The following is a 19,936-nucleotide window of genomic DNA, read 5'->3' on the forward strand; positions in this document are numbered from 1 at the left end:
GGTGGTTTGTTGTAGGGTAGTGTTGTATGGGGTGGTGTGTTGTATGGGGTAGTATGTTGTATTGGGTGGTGTGTTGTAGGGTAGTGTTGTATGGGGTGGTGTGTTGTAGGGTAGTGTTGTATGGGGTGGTGTGTTGCATGGGGTGGTGTGTTGTATGGGGTGGTGTGTTGTGGGGTGGTGTGTTGTATGGGATGGTGTGTTGTAGGGTAGTGTTGTATGGCGTGGTGTGTTGTAGGGTAGTGTTGTATAGGGTGGTGTGTTGTAGGGTAGTGTTGTATGGGGTGGTGTGTTGTAGGGTAGTGTTGTATGGGGTGGTGTGTTGTAGGGTAGAGTTGTATGGGGTGGTGTGTTGTAGGGTAGTGTTGTAGGGTAGTATTGTATAGGGTGGTGTGTTGTGTTGTAGGGTAGTGTTGTATATGATGGTGTGTTGTAGGGTTGTGTTGTATGGGGTGGTGTGTTGTAGGGTAGTGTTGTATGGGGTGGTGTGTTGTAGGGTAGTGTTGTAGGGTAGTGTTGTAGGGTAGTGTTGTAGGGTAGTGTTGTATGGGGTGGTGTGTTGTAGGGTAGTGTTGTATGGGGTGGTGTGTTGTATGAGGTGGTGTGTTGTAGGGTAGTGTTGTATGGGGTGGTGTGTTGTAGGGTAGTGTTGTAGGGTAGTGGTGTGGTGTGAAAATGCCAAACTGGCACTTAATGCTTGAATAACAATCTCATCCTTCTAGAATACAAAAGTGCTGAAACTCTGAAGCCGATCGGCTACAGCCGATCAAGTCATGGCAAAGAAACCAAAACTAGGAACAATCTTTGTAGCATTAAGCAAAGGCATCTGCACATGCCAATAGTTGCATGAACCATTCCCTACCTACAGTACTCCAGCGTCGAAAATTTGAAGACAATCAAAGGAAGCTTTCCCAAGTTATAAACGAAATACCTAGTGAATTCTGGCTACATTATCTGCCTTTTCTTTCCCAGATTACAAATAACTAGTGCAAAGTTTTCCCGCTTTTATAAAAAAAACTAAAGTGCACAGATGCTCAGTGTAAGAAGTGACTCATAGCTCAGTGGTAATGCCTCAATCTCGCACTCGAAGGACCCGAGTTTAATCATGCTGCAGGTGGAGACGTGAGCATGTTTCCTTCCATCTCTCATTAGCCTTGTTCACCTAGCACCCTCAAGGAGGGGCCTTGATGCCACTGAGATCCAAGAACACCGGCCACACTTGGGCTTCTGGATCAGATGTTAAGCCTCAAGATCTCTCTATATTGTGCTACCAGGAGATCCATCTGATGGTACAATCCCCAAGGAGACCCATCTGATGGTACAACCCCAAAGAGATCCACCTGATGGTACAACCCCCACTAGATCCGCCTGATGGTACAATCACCTTCGGATGTAGCGGACCATCTCAGCAGTGCAACTGGCGGCAAAATAAATAAGAGTAACTGACACCGACCCTATCCATGATCCCTCGGAGCAGAATTTACAGAATGCAAAGAAATCCCTGTTGTATACGCATGCAAGATAGAGGAGGAAGTGCTGGCTTTTTAGTTAGGCTAAGGTCGCTCAATCAATCTACCACGTCAAGATCACCCAGCGTTGGTGAGACAGAACAGAGAGAGAGAGAGAGAGAGAGAGAGAGAGAGAGAGAGAGAGAGAGAGAGACAGACAGACAGACAGACAGACAAACAGACAGAGGGGGTAGAATTATTACTTTTAGGAGAAAGCGCTAAAACTAGAGTTACACAGCGCCTTGAGAATGGGTGGCAATCAGGTTCAGTCCAGGGAAGGAGAGGACAAATCTAATTCTTTGAATCACTAGCATAAAGGAACCTTTTCCTGAGAAAGGAGGAAAGAAGTGGAAGAGTGAGAGTGAGGAAGTCAACAAGTATATGTATATATAGAACACACGCAAAGGCAAGATCTTAGACTTTGTTTTCCTTATATGTAGTGCAACATTTCCGTCACTTACTATAAAACTATCACTGACGTTAATTCAGAAGCATCACAGAGGCTCAGAACTAGTACATGTATCTCTCACACTTTAGTTAAAACTTATGTAGAGTTGGTGAGAACTGATTAATTTCCTACCAGGTAAACTGTTTTATACAGAGAGCAGAAAAAAAGTAATGATTGAGGCTGAGTGACGTGGAAGGTGTTTATATAAACCTGTCTCAGGTGTTCTGGGCTGAGTGACGTGGAAGGTGTTTATATAAACCTGTCTCAGGTGTTCTGGGGCAACAGTAGATGTTAATGCGAGTTATTCTAAACTGTGCTTACATGCGTTTTTTAATTATATTTTTACTATATGTTTATTCTTGCTGGTTTTAGAAGTGGCTTACCATGAGTTTCAAGCCTGCCAGTTCGTATTATTTCATATCTAAACACGGGTGACAAACTGGCAGGCTTGAAACTCATGGTAAGCACTTCTAAAACCAGCCAGCCAGTGCTAGCCATGGCTTCATGCTATTACCATTTGCGCGAAACAATGTTTAATAATTTTATGTAATAATGGTGACCTAGAGGTTGTATGGGGTAATGTGAAGTGACTTTGTCTGGTGTGGGAACAGTGATGAGGGTATGAGGTGTTGTGGGAGCAGTGTTGTGGAGTGGCATAGGGGCATGGAGTGGGGTGATTGTGTTGACGTGAGAATAGTGTTGTGGAGTGGTATAGATGCATGGAGTGGGGTGATTGTGTTGACGTGAAAAAATTGGTATTCTCACGTGAAGGAAAGTCTGCCAACTAAAGGTTAGGCTATTGATTAACTGAATAAGAAATAAGTAAATTCATATACGTATTACTTATTCGTTTATTTCAATTTTGGTTTATACTTTCAGTTTGCTTTAGAATGAAAATGGAAAATAATTGTTATCATCCGAAGCTAAGCAACAATGATCACACGAAGAACTTTAATTATTGCTACTAAAGAAGTAACAGTTATATTAATCTTTTACTTCTAGTATATAAATTTTCGAAGATATTTTCACGTGAAACACGAAGATAAGGGTGTTGGTGTAGATGTGAGAGAGAGCAACAACACTTGGATAAATCATCTGTGTCCAAAGTATTCCATAATTAACATCGTCAACAAAACTCTCAACTGGCGGCCGCTCACCCCAAACACAACTTTCTTAACTGAAACTTCGTGTGCCCCCAAACACGTGGTTGGCGAGTTTCTTTACCATGACAGGAACCATAGTTCCACTCATTCTCATCAACCACCACCACCATGACGAGCAGTTAATATATAAGTATCAGTACGCGATAACAAACATTATACATCACTCGTTACAAGTCAACACAAGTCAAAACTTGTGTTGCGGTAGCAAGAGCTGATTTATGTGCGAGGCAAATTAAGGTAAGTATAATGAAAAAAATTGAGTGACGTGGATAAAGTCACTGAGTGAAGTTGTCTGGTGTTTTCTCAAGGAACTTGACTTACTGAAGTATCTTGCTCCATATATTTGTCTGTGTTTATATATTTGGGTGTATATTATCTAAACATTATTTTATAACTCATACTGTATGAACACCGATTACTGCTGTCTTATAATAACAGAGATGGTGTGACGTAGTATGAAGTGGTGTTGGGTACCGTGAGGTGGTGTGGGGTGGTGTGAGGTAGCGTGAGGTGGTGTGGGGGTGAGGTAGCATGAGGTGGTGTGGGGTGAGGCAGCGTGAAGTGGTGTGGGGTAGTGTGATCTAGTGTGAGGTGGTGTAGGGTGTCATGATCTAGTTTGAGGTGGTATGATCTAGTGTGATGTGGTATTAGATGGTATGATCCACTATATCCTCGTTTTTATGTAATTCTGAGATCACAACTACAGTATAACAAATGCATTATCAAAAAAAAAAGTCACTCTGGTGTCTGGTAATTTGTGCATAAAATTCTTAGCTTTGATAACTAGTATTCTGTTACCTTTGCTGCTCGCAAATAAAATATAATAAAATAGTAATTATAACTGTAATCTAATGGTTATAATTATAATAATTTTTAAAGGGGTAGCGTGGGTCATCATAAGACCTGCGTCAGGAAACACTTGTCCTGCTTCCTAGTAAACCTTACCTTACCTAAGGTCCTCAGTGTGTAGAACAAACATTGTGGGTAATAAAGATAATAAAGATGCCTTGTTGCACTCAAAATATTGTTTACCTATTTTGTAATAAAATTATGTATACAATTAAGGCGAGTAATGAATGAAGCAACTAACGGGACGGGCCTAAATACTAGTACACAATACACAAATAACCAGCACACTGAAAAGAGGAGCTTACGACGACGTTTCGGTCCGATTTGGACCGAAATACCTAAGACTTAAATACTAGTATTTTTAACGCTAGTGTATTTAACGGAGTGTATACAATTATAAACAGTACCTCATGTTTAATGGAAAATTTATTTGATGTGTAAATACATACCTGTTTCTCAAGTGGAAGTCACAAAAATTTTCACTTTCTAGTTTGAACATTCATTATTCACCTAGGTATCAGCCATAATGATCCGCTTACCATTGCCACACATTCTGACAATGATTTTGAGCTCTGCAAGGCTGTGAAACCCATATATTACTGCCTCTGTGCGCTTAAATGTGAAATAACATCTACATGCGAGAGGCTACGTGGCGTATACCTCATGTCCCACCATTATTGTACAAGCCAGCGGCCTACGTCCTTTCGCATGCTATTTCATTACTTTTTAACAAGTCACTAGAAACTAGCACCTTCCCGAAACTACTCAAGACAGCAAGGATTACACCAATACATAAAGGTGGTGACCCTACAGATTTAAACAACTATAGGCCAATATCAAACTTACCATTGCTATCCAAAATCTTTGAAAAACTCGTGCACAGGAGACTGTATTCATTTATAACGGCACAAAACATACTCAACCCCTGCCAATTTGGATTCAGGAAAAATAAAAGCACTAATGATGCAATCATAAAAATGCTAGATCTGCTTTACACAGCATTGGAAAATAAGGAATATTCACTAGGAATTTTTATTGACCTAAGAAAAGCTTTTGACACAGTAGACCACAGCATCCTACTCCACAAACTTGACCATTACGGTATAAGAGGCCATGCGCTTGCATATTTCAAATCTTACCTTACTAATAGGTATTAGTATGTCACCATTAAAGACACAGCATCAACAACACGGCCACTTGATACTGGAGTTCCGCAGGGAAGTGTCCTTGGTCCCCTGCTCTTCCTCATATACATCAATGATCTTCCAAACGTATACCAACACCTGAACCCCATTCTCTTTGCTGACGACACGACTTATGTCATCTCTCACCCTAATCTTGCCACCCTCAACACCATTGTTAACGAGGAGCTGATTAAAATATCGACTTGGATGACAGCCAATAAACTTACGCTTAACACTGACAAAACCTATTATATTATGTTTGGTAGCAGAGCAGGAGTTGCGCAAATTAACATTAAGATCGACAACATTCTAATTGCCAGACATAATGAGGGCAAATTCATAGGCCTATACCTCGACAACAGCCTGAATTTCAGCACCCATATCCAACACATAACCAAAAAGTATCCAAAATGGTTGGGATCCTCTCCAAGATACGATACTACATGCCGCAAAATGCCCTTCTCACACTATACCACTCACATATCTATCCATACCTCACCTATGCTATTTGTGCTTGGGGATCAACTGCAGCAACACACCTAAAGCCAATAATAACCCAACAAAAAGCCGCAGTAAGAATAATCACTAAATCCCATCCCTGGCAACACCCCCCCCCCCACTTCTTCATAGATCTAAACTTACTCCCTGTTCAGTACATCCACACTTACTACTGTGCAATCTACATCTACAGGACCTTAAATTCCAATATTAACCTTGACCTAAAACGCTTTCTTGATAGCTGTGACAGAACCCACAGGCATAACACCAGACACAAACATCTCTATGACATTCCCCGTGTCCGACTAAACCTTTACAAAAATTCAATGTATGTTAAAGGCCCTAAAATCTGGAACACCCTACCTGAAAACTCTAGAACTGCAGACACATTCATCACCTTCAAAACTACCATTAGAAAATATCTTATCTCCCTGATACACCCCGTCAACTAACTACACGAATACCACCTGGTGGTTCACGCTTACACTCACCCATTTGACCATAAACAGAAATATCAATCTCAATCTTAAAATAATGAATCCTAACTAGTCATAAGTTGGTCTGTGATACTCCAATACTGAAACTATGTATTGTGCCAAAACAAAAGCATTCACATTGCTAAACTCACAAACTAGTATTTAGTCACTTAGCCACAATACCAACTTACCTCATAATTTGTAATATTTTAAATTTAAGAATTAATCTAAGTCTGCCCGAAATGCCTAGCCATGCTAGGTGTTCTAGTGGTACACTGTAATTATTATTTTACTACATGTAAACCACACAATAACCAAATTCTGTAAACTCAGCATTGTAATCTTTATAGAGAATAAACTTTGAATTTGAATCGAATTGAAGGGTAAACAACCCCGCGGCCCGGTCCATGACCAAGGCTCGTGGTGGATTAGGGTATCAACCAGGTTATTACTGCTGGCCGCACGCAACCCGACGTATGAACCACTGCCTGGCTGGCAAGGTACTAACTTTAGGTTAAAGAAAGTGTTGAAAAATGAGAAGCAATTCTTTACTTAATGTGTTTTTTTTATTTCTACTTTCAGACTGCTTTATTCTTGAAAGAACATATATTATTGCCTCAAGACTTGACAACGATGCTCACTCGACGAACCTGGAATATTGCCATGAAACGATTGGCAATTTTATTTACGCTTCCCTTCCTGTACATCAGTTTTCAGAGACATTTTTATATGAATCACGAGGATGAGGGTGTTGACGCAGGTGTGAAAGAGAGCAACAACACTTGGATAAATCATCTGTGTCCAAAGTATTCCATAATTAACACCGTCAACAAAACTCTCAACTGGCGGCCGCTCACCCCAAACACCATTTTCTTTACTGAAACTTCCTGTGCTCTCAAGTTCTCCCCTAAGAAGGTATGCTAGTTTGTGCAACAGTTAGATAATTGTTACAAGTACTACGAATATTAATACCGACAGCATCAGGGGGTAAACACATACATTAGCAACACTTACAACATTATATCGAGGAAAACTCGTCCACTGAGACTGACAAGGCTCCTAGCTGGCGAAAGTTTCCTTATTGAAATGTAAACGTTGTATAGGTCTTTATTTATCGTCAGCTAGATGCTACAAATGGTGAACTAATAATTATATCTGAAAGGGCTTATTAGTGTATCTAGTGGGTTAATCTGCCTGGTGGATTAATAGAGATCCTTTGCTGTTGTTTGGTCTGTCTGACTACAGTAGTAATCGGTCTCCTTAGTAGTTTATTCAACCAGATAATCTATTTTTTGTATTAAGCAGCAAGTTATTTAGCAACTCTCTGAAATTACTGATACACCTATGAACTAATTAGTTTACATATAGGAATCACAAGTACTTTCAAAGGGGCTGCAGTACCTGGCAGTGATATGAATTTTCTTTTAATGCTGTTAGAGAGCAATCAAAGAAATGAGGAATAAGGTACACAAGATAACTTTTTGGTTTAACATATATTCCCACCACCAAAGAGTATGTAAAGGCTGTTTACACTATAAACAGAATTCAGGGACAAATTCAACCTAATACTGAGAATTCTGGATTATTATTATAATCAGAAAGAAGCGCTAAACCACAAGGGAGAGTAAATATAAGAATATTGTTGCCTGGTGGCCTGGTGGCTAAAGCTCTCGCTTCACACACGGAGGGCCCGGGTTCGATTCCCGGCGGGTGGAAACATTCGACACGTTTCCTTACACCTGTTGTCCTGTTCACCTAGCAGCAAATAGGTACCTGGGTGTTAGTCGACTGGTGTGGGTCGCATCCTGGGGGACAAGATTAAGGACCCCAATGGAAATAAGTTAGACAGTCCTCGATGACGCACTGACTTTCTTGGGTTATCCTGGGTGGCTAACCCTCCGGGGTTAAAAATCCGAACGAAATCTTATCTTATCTTATATAACACAACCAAACAGGAGAGAACTCTTATGGTGTGAGCCAGTTATTAGCGTGATAGTCTGACAGGGTGACCGTGAGATGTTCCAAGAACTATATTCATTTATATTCATTATATTCATTATATTCATTTATAACGTCACAAAACATACTCAACCCCTGCCAATTTGGATTCAGGAAAAATAAAAGCACTAATGATCCAATTATAAAAATGCTAGACCTGCTTTACACAGCACTGGAAAATAAGGAATATCCGCTAGGAATTTTTATTGACCTAAGAAAAGCGTTTGACACAGTAGACCACGGCATCCTACTCCACAAACTTGACCACTATGGTATAAGAGGCCATGCGCTTGTATATTTTAAATCTTATCTTTCTAATAGGTATCAGTATGTCACCATTAAAGACACAGCCTCATCAATACGGCCACTTGATACTGGAGTTCCGCATGGAAGTGTCCTTGGACCCCTGCTCTTCCTCATTTACATCAATGATCTTCCAATCATTCGTCTCTCGACCTCCGGGGAGAGAAGACGCACGCCTAGTAGCTACACCTGCCCTCTGGTGGTGACCTTTTGCAACTGGAAGGCAAGATGGCGTTTCGAGTGGGTCACCGGATCAACACTGTTTGTATTCAGCTGGTACGTGGCACGCTCAGTGGCAAAACTATGAATACATTGCTACCTGCCATCATCAGAGATGCCTATGGTGTCCTCAACGATGAAGTATATGGTGTAGCTTTAAACGGGATGTCCAGAGTATTCCTGAAACTGAATCGTGCCGGCTTCTACGACAGAACTGTTGATGAGTACCAGGAGAGGAAGATGACTGTGAACTCGACAGTGGACGTCGTCTTGCACGACGTATCTAAGTACTATACGTGGGTGAAGGTGAGAAACGTCTCTTTCGAGGCGACTGCGTATGGTATACAGGAGGTTTTCAACAGTTATGGTAAAGTCCATTCAGCTACGATGGGAGTATGGAAAGATGGGCCATACGAGGGACGACCTGAGGGTTCTTATACCCTCAAAATGACACTGGCTAGGCCTATACCGTCCTACGTCACGCTGGTGGGTTACAGGACGCAGGTCTTTGTGCACTATGCCGGCCAGAGAAGGACCTGTCGATTATGTAGCTCCTGCAACCATATGGCAGCAGTGTCCTAGGAGACAGCCTACCAGGGCTCCTAGTACGTTGGCAGTGGAGCAGCACCCTTGTGAGTTGATGCCGGAGTTGGGAGAGGAGGAAGCAGGGACGAGTGGTCGTTGGAGCGAAGAGGTTGATCGGGAAGGAAATATGGACGGTCGGTACCTGTGTTACACTCCCGGTAGGTTCCGGGGAGCCGACAGGACCGTCGGGGGCTCCATCAGGAAGGAACGATGGGCCTCAGGAAGACTTACTGGAGGATGTGTTGAGAGGTTTTTTGGACGGGTCGGGGACCTGCGCCTTAAGTGCTGCCGAGGCTGATGTGAGGGAGGAACAGCAGTCTGTGGTAAAAACATTGTGTGGAACTCGCTTAGAGCAAGTGGTGGAGGTGGAGGTCCATCAGGAGAATTTGTCAGACAGGGACATGTGTGTGGGTAGTGGATCTAGGAAAAGGCCGGCTGGCACAGTTGAGGCCGAGGAGGTACTCACACCGGGGCAGAGGCCGGGCAAAAAAGCTTGGGCAAAGGAGGAGGAGTTGCTGGACAGAAAGGATCCAGTGGATCCTGATTTATGTAGTGAAAGGGTAAAAGGTGGGGAGGGAGCCAAGGAAAAGTCTGGTGAGGCGTCGGGTCGACGCACAGTTAAAGGTATGGTAGGCAAGCCACAGCGGCATAGAGGGAAGCCACCGTTCTTATAACTTTCAGGTGTGTCACTCTAAATGTGGTTTTTACGTAGATTCCAGGTGGACGTGTGTTTCTTGCAGGAACACAATCATAAGATTAGTAGTGAGTTGTTGTTGAATGGGTATAAGTTGTACGTTAGTTGTGCTTGGCAGTTGAAAGGGGGGGTGGCGATAGCGATAAAGGAGACCTGCCCCTTGCGTGTCACAGGTTGGGAGGAGGCAGGGGGGAGGGTTGTGTGGGTAGATGGTGTATGGGGAGATAGAAGGGCATGTTTCATAGGAGTGTATGTGCTGGCGTCGAGCAATACATGGGTAAAGGCGGATTTTGTGAGGGAAGACTTATTGTATCATCTGCGAGGATTGCCTGCCATCACAATTATTGGTGGGGATTGGAATTGTGTAATTTGGGGCCGGGATGTTGAACCGAGGGGGGCGGGTTGTGTATTAAGTGTTCTGAGGGATATGTTGAGAGACGTGGGTGTCGTAGATGTTGCAGGGGGAGGAGGTTATATGGTGGAGCACACGTTCGTTCGTAGGGGGTATGCTGCAAGACTAGACAGGATTTACGTCATGCAGGGATTGGAGGTAGGGAGGGTGCAGACATTTGATGTGGGTTTCTCAGACCATAGGGCGGTGATAGTGGATCTGTCGTGGGAGGGTGCCGTGCATATTTACCCCGGCTATTGGAAGTTGAATGTGCGGCTGCTCAGGGGGAAAGGGGGGGGTACGGGTTTTGAGGAGTAGTGGAATGGGTTTTGGGGAGCTATGGATCAGGTTATGGAGCTTATAGAATGGTGGGAGTTGCGGGCGAAACCTGGGATTGCGAACTTTTATAGGGTCCAGGGATGTGAGGAAGCAAGATGGAGATATGGATTGCAGAATTATTTGGAGGGACAGTTGCAGGCATGTTACGGGAGGGGGGAGGGGAGGGGGAAGATATAGCACTGCTTCAAAGTAGAATTGAGGAGATTCATAATGAACGTTTTGATGCAGTACGTTTTTGCTCAGGGTTGGACGATGTGTTGTGGGGGGATAAACTGACTGGGTATGTTTTGCGTAAGTTTAGGGAACGTAGGAGAGTGACCACGTTATTGCAGTTAGTGACTAGTGCGGGGGTGGGGGATTACCTGGAAGGTGCGGTCCTCATCTCCACTGAGAGTATGAGCATTTATGCAGATGAATGGTTCAAGAGAAAATGGAGTGTGTGGGAGGCGGGGCACCTGGCAGGTGTCTTTCGGTAGGGGGGTTCATAACGCTATAGGAGAAAAGGATAGGGTGGGGTTGGAGGCTGATATTAGTGAGGCTGAGGTGGCAGATGCGGTCTTCGGCATGCACACGGGTAAGGCGCCAGGGATTGACAGTTTGCCTATTGGTTTTTATAGGGCTCATTGGGGTGCATGAGGCATTGTTTTGTTGGGGTTTTGAACAATATGCTAGATGGGCAGAGAATGGGTGAGTCACAATGTACAGGCATAGTAGTATTAGTACCGAAGACGGAAGGAGCGCAGGCGCTGAGTGCCTTCCGGGCATTTTCCTTAATGTGCGCAGACTATAAAGTGTTCACAAAGATTCTAGGGAATAGAATGAAGGCGGTTCTCGGATCGCTTTTACACAGCGGTCAGTTTGGGATTCCAGGGAGGAGTATGCAGGATGGACATGGGCGCATAAGGGATTTCTTAGAGGGCTGTAGAGGGGGGGTTTAGGGGTGGATTGGGAGAATGCACATGATTGTGTGGACAGGGTGTTTTTGCGTGAGAGTTTGTGTGATTTGGGCTTTGGTGCCAAGGTGGTAGGGTGGGTGGATGCATTGTATGCGGGGGTGAAGATGCGTGTACAGGTGAATGGTAGGTTAGGTTCTGGGATTCGTATGGAGAGGGGTTTGCGGCAGGGTTGCCCGCTTTCACAGCTGTTATTTGCTTGTGTACAGAATCCATTTTATGAGCTTGTACACCGTGAGTTGTGTGGGGAGGGGGCTGAGGGGAATGACGGGGGGGTTGTGGGTTACGTTGATGATACGACAATCTTACTTAGTGGAAAGGAAGATTTTTCAAGGGTGGGTAGAGTCATCGAGAAGTTTGGGGTCATAACGGGAATGAGGGTAAACAAAAGCAAGTCGATGTTGCTAGAGGTGGGCACCTGGGTAGGCGGGAGATTGGGTCAGAGGTTTGGATGGAATGTCGTGGAACGGATTAAGATTTGTGGGTTTTGGTACACAGCAGATAGGCAGGACAGTAGAAAGATTAATTCGGAGGCGGTTAGGGACAGGGCAGTGGGTAGGCTACGTGGCCTTCGGGCCAGAGATGTTACGTTGCACCAAAGGGCTGTCGTTGTGAATTCGTTGGTATACAATAAGGTTTGGGGAGTGGCGGCAGTATATCCCTTGAGGAATTGTGATGTAACAGACATCCAGAGGAGGGCGTTAAGGTATATATGGGGTTATGGGAGGGAGTGGTTGGGACGTGATGTAGTAATGACTGGGGTGTGTCAGAGGGGATTGGGTTTGTTGGCATTGGGGCCCAGGGTGAGGGCAATATATGTCAAGGTGAGATACCTCAGTGAGGGGGGGATCAGGGGGCGATGTGTGGGAGAGGCGATGAGGGACTTTCGTTGTTGGTGGAGTGGGAGGGACCTGGAGGTGTGTGAGGATATGTTGCCATATATGTTAAGGGTTCAAGATGTGCGTCGTTTGCGAATAGAGAGGCTGGTGGGAGTTGAGTATCGTCGGGAGACGCTGCAAGGGGTGGCTGTCTTCCCCACATATGATTGGAGGGTAATATGGGAGGAATTTCGAAAGCTAAGAATGCCTGCAAGGGTGAGAGAAGTGGTGTACAGATTCCTCATGGGAACATTGGCATCAAAAGAGGTGTTGAGGCAGATGGGATATGTGAGTGATGCTTCATGTGCACATTGTGGTGACGTGGAAAATGCCTTCCATGTGGTGTATTTTCGTCCTTTTTTGGAAAATGTACGGGTGTGGTTGAGGGGTGTTTTTGGGTTATTGGGGGGGGGATGGGTGGGGGTTCTCAGGGCTTTACTTTTAGACGTGGGAGGAGTGTCTAGTGAGGTAGCGAGGGCGTTAAGGTATATAATGGTTGATTTTTTGTATGTTTCTTGGGGAATGAGGGAGGTGGGGGTTAATGTCAGAATCAAGGCTTTAGCAGCGAGTTTTTATAGGTCAGTGGGTAGGTATAGGAGATTATATGGGGGTCAGTGGGTTACTCTTTTTCTGGAGAGTTATCGGGGACTGACTGTGGTACGACTGCTACAGTTGGTGCCGGGGAAGGACAGCAAGGGGTTGGCTTCCAGAGGTGAGTGATGAGTACTTGGGGATGAATGTAGTAAGGAAGGGCGGTGATGGTGGCAGCTCCAGTGGTGTATGTGAGATAACTTTTTTTTTTTTTTTTTTTTTTTTTTTTTTTTTTTTTTTTGTGTGTGTGTGTGTGTGTGCGTGCGTGCGTGCGTGAGAGAGAGGTTGGAATGCGTCAGAAGAGTGTGCATCATGTTCCAGGTTGACGACGATGACAGATGTCCTCAGAACTAGAATGCTGGCGAAAGAAATGGAAGCTTGTGTTCCATCATAGTTCACAGAGGTTTCAGTTTTCGTCTGTTTTAGGCAGTGGGCAATCGATTTTTTCATTCACCGTACCATGTTTTAACATGATGTAAGGCCTGTCTGTGTGAGGGCCTTTGTGTGTGTGTGCATGTGTGTTGTGTGTGTGTTTTGTTGTGTGTGGTGTGTGTGTGTGTTTTGTTGTGTGTGGTGTGTGTGTGTGTTGTGTGTCTGTGTGTGTGTGTGTGGGTGGGGTGTTCTGTTATTGAAATGGGGCTTCTGTGAGAGAGGTGGAGGTTTCTTTGGTAAGATTTTCTTGCTACATTGTCCTATTAAGTATTCCTTCCTGTTTGGAAGTTAATGAGGTGTGTTGTTTGTCCGTTGATTCGACGAGGACCATCTAGTCATCCTGGGGTCGAAGTTGGTGGGTATGCAGATGACTTGTCAGGCCAATCCGCGCACGAAACGTTCTCTGGCAGTGTGGACAGGGAAGGGTGGCAGCATCGAGGGGTCTGAGGGCTCTGGTCTTCCTCGCCTGCCTGTGCTGCTCAGCTAGTGAGATTCTGCTTGCCTCGCAGGATGTTGCCCCTTTCTGGACAACTGCTCGCCAGTCATTCCTGTCCTGAGGTATCAGCTCCCACATGGTGTGGTTGATGTTGAAAGCTTTCAGAGCAGTCTTAAGGGTGTCCTTGTAGCGTTGGCCTCCTTGAGAGCGCTTTCCATGCTGCAGTTCGCCAAACAAGAGTTTCTTTGGCAGCCGGAGGTCTGGCATGCGAGCAACGTGACCTGCCCAGCGAAGCTGTGTCTGCATTAGGATGGTGTAGATGCTAGGCAGGCCAGCTGTAGTCAGCACTTCTGTGTCTGGGATCTTATCTTGCCATTTGATGCCGAGAATTTTTCTGAGCCATGTGGTGTGAAAGTGGTTCAACTTTCTGGCGTGACGTTTGTAGACAGTCCAGGTTTCGCAGCCATAGAGAAGTGTGGTGAGGACTATGGCTCTGTACACCTTGATCTTGGTGCTTATGGTGATGCCTCTTCGGTTCCATACATTCTTGTGGAGCCTGCCAAAGGTGGCACTGGCTTTGGCAAGTCTGGCATTCACCTCATCATCGATGACAACGTTTCTGGAAAGGGTACTGCCGAGGTAGGTGAATTTGTCTATGGCGTTCAGTTGCTGCCCGTTGATGGTGATGTTTGGCTCAACATACGTCTTTCCCGGAGCAGGCTGGTGCATCACTTCAGTTTTCATTGTACTGATTGTCAGCCCGAAGTTGTTGCAGGTGTCAGAGAACTTGTCAACACTGTGCTGCATGGCGGCTTCTGAAGCAGCATTGAGGGCGCAGTCATCAGCAAATAGCAGGTCATTGATGGTGTCAGTTGCAGCCTTGGTTTTTGCTTGAAGCCTCCTGAGGTTGAAGACAGATCCATCTGTACGGTACCTGATGCTGATTCCTGCGTCTGTGTCCCTGAATGCGTCTGTAAGCATGGCCGAGAACATCAGGCTGAACAGGGTGGGAGCAAGCACGTAGCCTTGTTTCACTCCATTTGAGACTGGGAATGGTTTAGACGTCTCTCCGTTGTCTTGGACTCTGGCCAGCATTCCATCATGAAGTTGGCATACGATGGCGATGAACGTCTTTGGGCAGCTGTACTTCGCCATGATTCTCCATAGGCCCTCTTTACTAACGGTGTCGAAGGCCTTGGTCAGATCGACGTAGGTGGAGTACAAGTCGGCGCTCTGTTCCTGACATTTCTCCTGTAGCTGTCTAGTAGCGAACACCATGTCGATAGTCCCACGATCTTTCCAGAAGGCACACTGGCTTTCAGGTAGAAGTCCTTGCTCTAGATGTTCGTTGAGCCGATTGAGTAGAACTCTAGCCAGGGTTTTGCCTGCAATGGAGAGCAGGGAGATACCACGGTGGTTGTCGCATGCCTGGCGGTTTCCTTTTCGTTTGTAGAGATGCATGATGGAAGCATCTTTAAAGTCCTGAGGAACTGTCTCGTGCTGCCATACAAGCTGGAAGAGTTGATGAAGTTTCTCTACCAGTGCCATTCTGCCTTCTTTGTAGACTTCAGCTGGGATGGCGTCAGACCCAGGAGCTTTGCCACTGGACAGTTGACGTAATGCTTGCTGAGTCTCCTTCAAAGTGGGGATAGCATTCAGCATCTCGTTGGTCGGAATCTGAGGTAGACGTTCGATGGCTTCATCGTTGATGGTGGATGGATGGTTCAGCACGCTGTCAAAATGTTCTGCCCATCTCTCTAGAATTTTCTCCTTGTCTGTGAGCAGAGTTGACCCATCTGCGCTTAGGAGTGGTGATGTGCCAGAGGTGGTAGGGCCGTAGATTTCTTTCAGGCCGTCATAGAAGTTCTTCATATCGTTTCTGTCTGCAAAGCCCTGAATCTCATCGGCTTTGTTGCTTAGCCAAGTCTTGCATTTCACGCAGTTTTTGCTGGGTATTGCTGCGTATGTTTCTCAGTGCATCTTGCTTCGCTGTGGACTTTGGGTCGTTGATGTGGGCCATGTAGGCCTTTCGTTTCTCTTCCAGCAACTGCTGGATTTCTGTACAGTGTTCGTCGAACCAGTCCTTGTGCTTCCTGGTGACGAGTCCTAGACACTCCATGGCTGTGCTGTACACTGTATCACGGAGTGCGGTCCATGCTGCTTCGACGTTATGAACGTCCAGCACGACGAACTCCAAGCGGGTTTCCAGGATTTCTACAAAGGACTGCTTGACAATGTGGGCCTTCAGCTTGCCGACATTCAGGCGTTTTGGTGGTTTCGCGCCCTGAGGGTGTCTCCTGGGCCGGATACAGAGCTTGAGTTTCGAGACGATGAGGCGATGGTCTGTCCAGCATTCCATGCAACACATGGCCTTTGTGACTTGTACATCTTGCCTGTCCCTCTTCCTGACGATGACATAATCAATGAGATGCCAGTGTTTGGAACGCGGGTGCATCCATGATGTCCTGTTGTGGGTAGGGAGGCTGAAGACAGTGTTGGTCATCAGAAGGTCGTGTTCAGCGCAGGTCTGAAGGAGCAGCAGGCCGTTGCTATTGTAGCTACCCACCCCATGCTTTCCGATCACGCCTTCCCAGGCGGTGCTGTCATGACCAACTCTCGCGTTGAAGTCACCAAGGATGATGAGCTTATCTGCGCTGGGGACAGTGGTGATGACGGCGTTCAGGTCTTCATTAAACTTGTCCTTAACCTTGTCTGGGTTGGTCATGGTGGGGGCATAGGCGCTGACAATAGTGGCAAACTTCTGTCTGCAGAACAAGGGGATTCTCATCGTCATAAGGCGATCGTTCACTCCTTTTGGTGGGCCAGCCAGCCTGCTAATGAGGGATGACTTCACTACAAAGCAAACTCCTGCCTCCCGTCTCTCCTCGGCTCCTCGTCCAGACCAAAAGAAAGTATAGCCTGCTCCTCTTTCGCAGAGTTCGCCCTCGCCAGCAAGTCTAGTCTCACTTATGGCAGCGATGTCAATGCTGTATCTGGCGAGTTCATTCACGATGTGTGCTGTATGTCTCTGAGGTCTGTCTGAGTCGTCCCTGTCGAGAAGCATACTGACATTCCAAGTGGCAAGGTTGAGAGGTGTGATCTCAGTTTTCTTCTTTGATGTCTTGTAGTTTCGACCGCATGTAGAAGGGTGCCCGCCAACCGCGGTAAGCTGGCTAGGGTTTCGTGGAGCAGGCAATGTTTGGGACGTCTTTTCTAGTCCGTTCCTCATGCCATGGAGGTGAGCAGTGCATTCCTAAAGAGGGCTGCTCAGTCACTCAGATGGCTGCCGGACTCCACCGCTGCTCCGGTTGGTAAAGAACGACCCTATGGCCTGAGCTGCCTGTGTGCAGGTCCGCGGCTATGACTTCCAGTGTACTCACACCTGTCGCTTCGTCGCTCGCCTGTCGCCACAGGTCTTGGGTGATGAGGTGGGATAAAGGATGACTGATGACATGCGCTGTGACTTTGTTTAAAGTAAGGAAGAGTTGCGCAGCATCGACCTCACTCTCGTCTGGAGCCATCTGAGGCCAGTGGCAAGACAAAGTCGAGACGACTGGAGATGGGATCGGATGCAGTGGATGACCAGGATGTCCTTAGTGCCTCATCGTGCCCTTAGCGCTTCACAACGCCTTGCTGGAACTGCCTTTCTGCCCGTTGAACCAATCTAGTGGCTTCATCCGCGCGGGCCGCCAGAGCCAGTCTTCCCATGCTTAGGTAGGCAAGCCCTAGTTGGCTTTACCGGGGGTCAATGACCTGACGGTTACCCTCACTTGATTTAGCCGGCCAGTCGAAGCCGTTGCCCGGGGTGTGGCTGCTGTCGCATGCTAACAGCTACTTGGAGCCACAAGTGAGAGCTGGGCATCAGGTGGGGACCAAAAGCTGGCGAGCTGCCCCGAGAAGGGTACGACAAGCTCCCCCATGCCAGAGGTACTACCCCTTCCTGAACACCCCAAACAGTTAATGAGGTAGGAACGTATATACATACGGATTAAGGGTATATTTTTCACCTGTTCATACTGTGTACCTTGTGGGTGATGGGAGGAGGCATACATCTTAGAAATTTTTTTCTTATTATTTATCATTTATTCTAGCATATGCAGTGTTCCAGAAGAAGTGTTTTTGGGTTATATGGGGAGTGGGGAGTACTATTTAGTCTCCTCGAAAACATTGTCTGGGGGTTTTAGTCTCTCATAAAAAATTCATTTTGATCTTCGACTCTCAGACTGGTTAGTGGCTTGCTAAAAACTGAGTCATATTGGGACTTGAGTAGCTCACTCATTTCCTTGCTGTCATCTGTGTAGGACCCATCTTGTTTAAGTAGGGGCCCAATACTGGACGTTGTTCTAGACTTTGATTTGGCATAGGAGAAGAAATACTTTGGGTTTCTTTCGATTTCATTTATGGCTTTTAGTTCTTCCCGCGATTCCTGACTCCTATAAGATTTCTTTAGCTTAAGTTCGATGCTTGCTATTTCTCTCACCAGTGTCTCCCTAAGCATTTCAGATATATTGACCTCTTTTAGCCGCTCTGTTATTCTTTTCCATCGCCTGTAAAGGGAGCGCCTGTCTCTTTCTATTTTACATCTACTCCTCCTTTTTCTTAGAGGAATAAGTCTTGTGCATACATCGAATGCCACCGAGTTAATCTGTTCTAGGCATAAGTTGGGGTCTGTGTTGCTTAGTATATCTTCCCAGCTTATATCGGTTAGGACTTGGTTTACTTGGTCCCACTTTATGTTTTTGTTATTGAAGTTGAATTTGGAGAATGTTCCCTCGTGACTAATCTCATGTCGGTCTGGCGCTCCGCGCATACATGTCTAAACCTCAATTATGTTGTGATCTGAGTATATTGTTTTTGATATGGTGACATTTCGTATCAGATCATCATTGTTAGTGAAGATAAGGTCTAGTGTATTCTCCAGTCTAGTAGGCTCTATTATTTGCTGGTTTAAATTGAATTTTGTGCAGAGATTTAAAAGCTCGTGTGAGTGTGAGTTTTCATCAGAGCTGCCTCCTGGTGTTATTACTGCAACAATATTATTTGCTATATTCCTCCATTTTAGGTGCCTTAAGTTGAAATCCCCCAGGAGCAAGATGTTGGGTGCAGGAGCTGGAAGATTTTCCAGACAGTGGTCAATTTTTAACAGCTGTTCCTGGAATTGCTGGGATGTTGCATCCGGAGGCTTGTAGACTACCACAATGACTAGGTTTTGGTTCTCGATCTTTACTGCTAAAACTTCCACTACATCATTTGAGGCATTTAGCAGTTCTGTGCAAACAATTGACTCTGCAATGTACAGGCCAGCCCCCCCCCCCCCCTTTTGCCTGTTCACTCTGTCGCATCTGTATAGGTTGTAACCTGGGATCCATATTTCGTTGTCCAAGTGATCCTCTATGCGGGTCTCAGTGAAAGCCGTGAACATTGCCTTTGCCTCTGCAAGCAGTCCACGGATGAAAGGTATTTTGTTGTTTGTTGCTGGCTTTAGACCCTGTATATTTGCAAAGAAGAATGTCATCGGACTGGTGGTATTGTTGGTACTGGGGGGGGATTTTTTTCCGGCATTAGTATCTGTATCTGTTGGAGTGGAGGCCATCGACTTTGGTTCCACTCCAGGACTGACTGGATTTGGTGTACGATTTCTGCAATTTCCTGCCAGTTTTTTTTCCTTCCTGGCACTAAAAAACCTCTCCCTCTTGAGTGGCTGTGGCTACCCAGGTTTTCCCATGGCCTCGGTGTTTTGTATCTTTTTGTCCCCTTTAAATGGTGTGCCTGGCAATTTAAGTTATAGCACAGTCTTTCCTGTACTGAAGAGGTACACATTTCAGGGTGAAAAAGCTTACAGGAAGGGAGTTTGCATTTTCCTGTTGTCATATGGGCACGGTATTTTCTAGGGTGGTCATAGTTGCACATCCCATCTGTTTTTCCAGATTTCCCATGCCTGCAGATACCAAGTGCATAGTATGTGCACAGGCTTGGTTTCCGTTTGCCTTGGGT

The sequence above is a fragment of the Cherax quadricarinatus genome, chromosome 72 (genome assembly GCF_038502225.1).
Source record: "Cherax quadricarinatus isolate ZL_2023a chromosome 72, ASM3850222v1, whole genome shotgun sequence".
Classification (NCBI taxonomy): Eukaryota; Metazoa; Arthropoda; class Malacostraca; order Decapoda; family Parastacidae; genus Cherax; species Cherax quadricarinatus.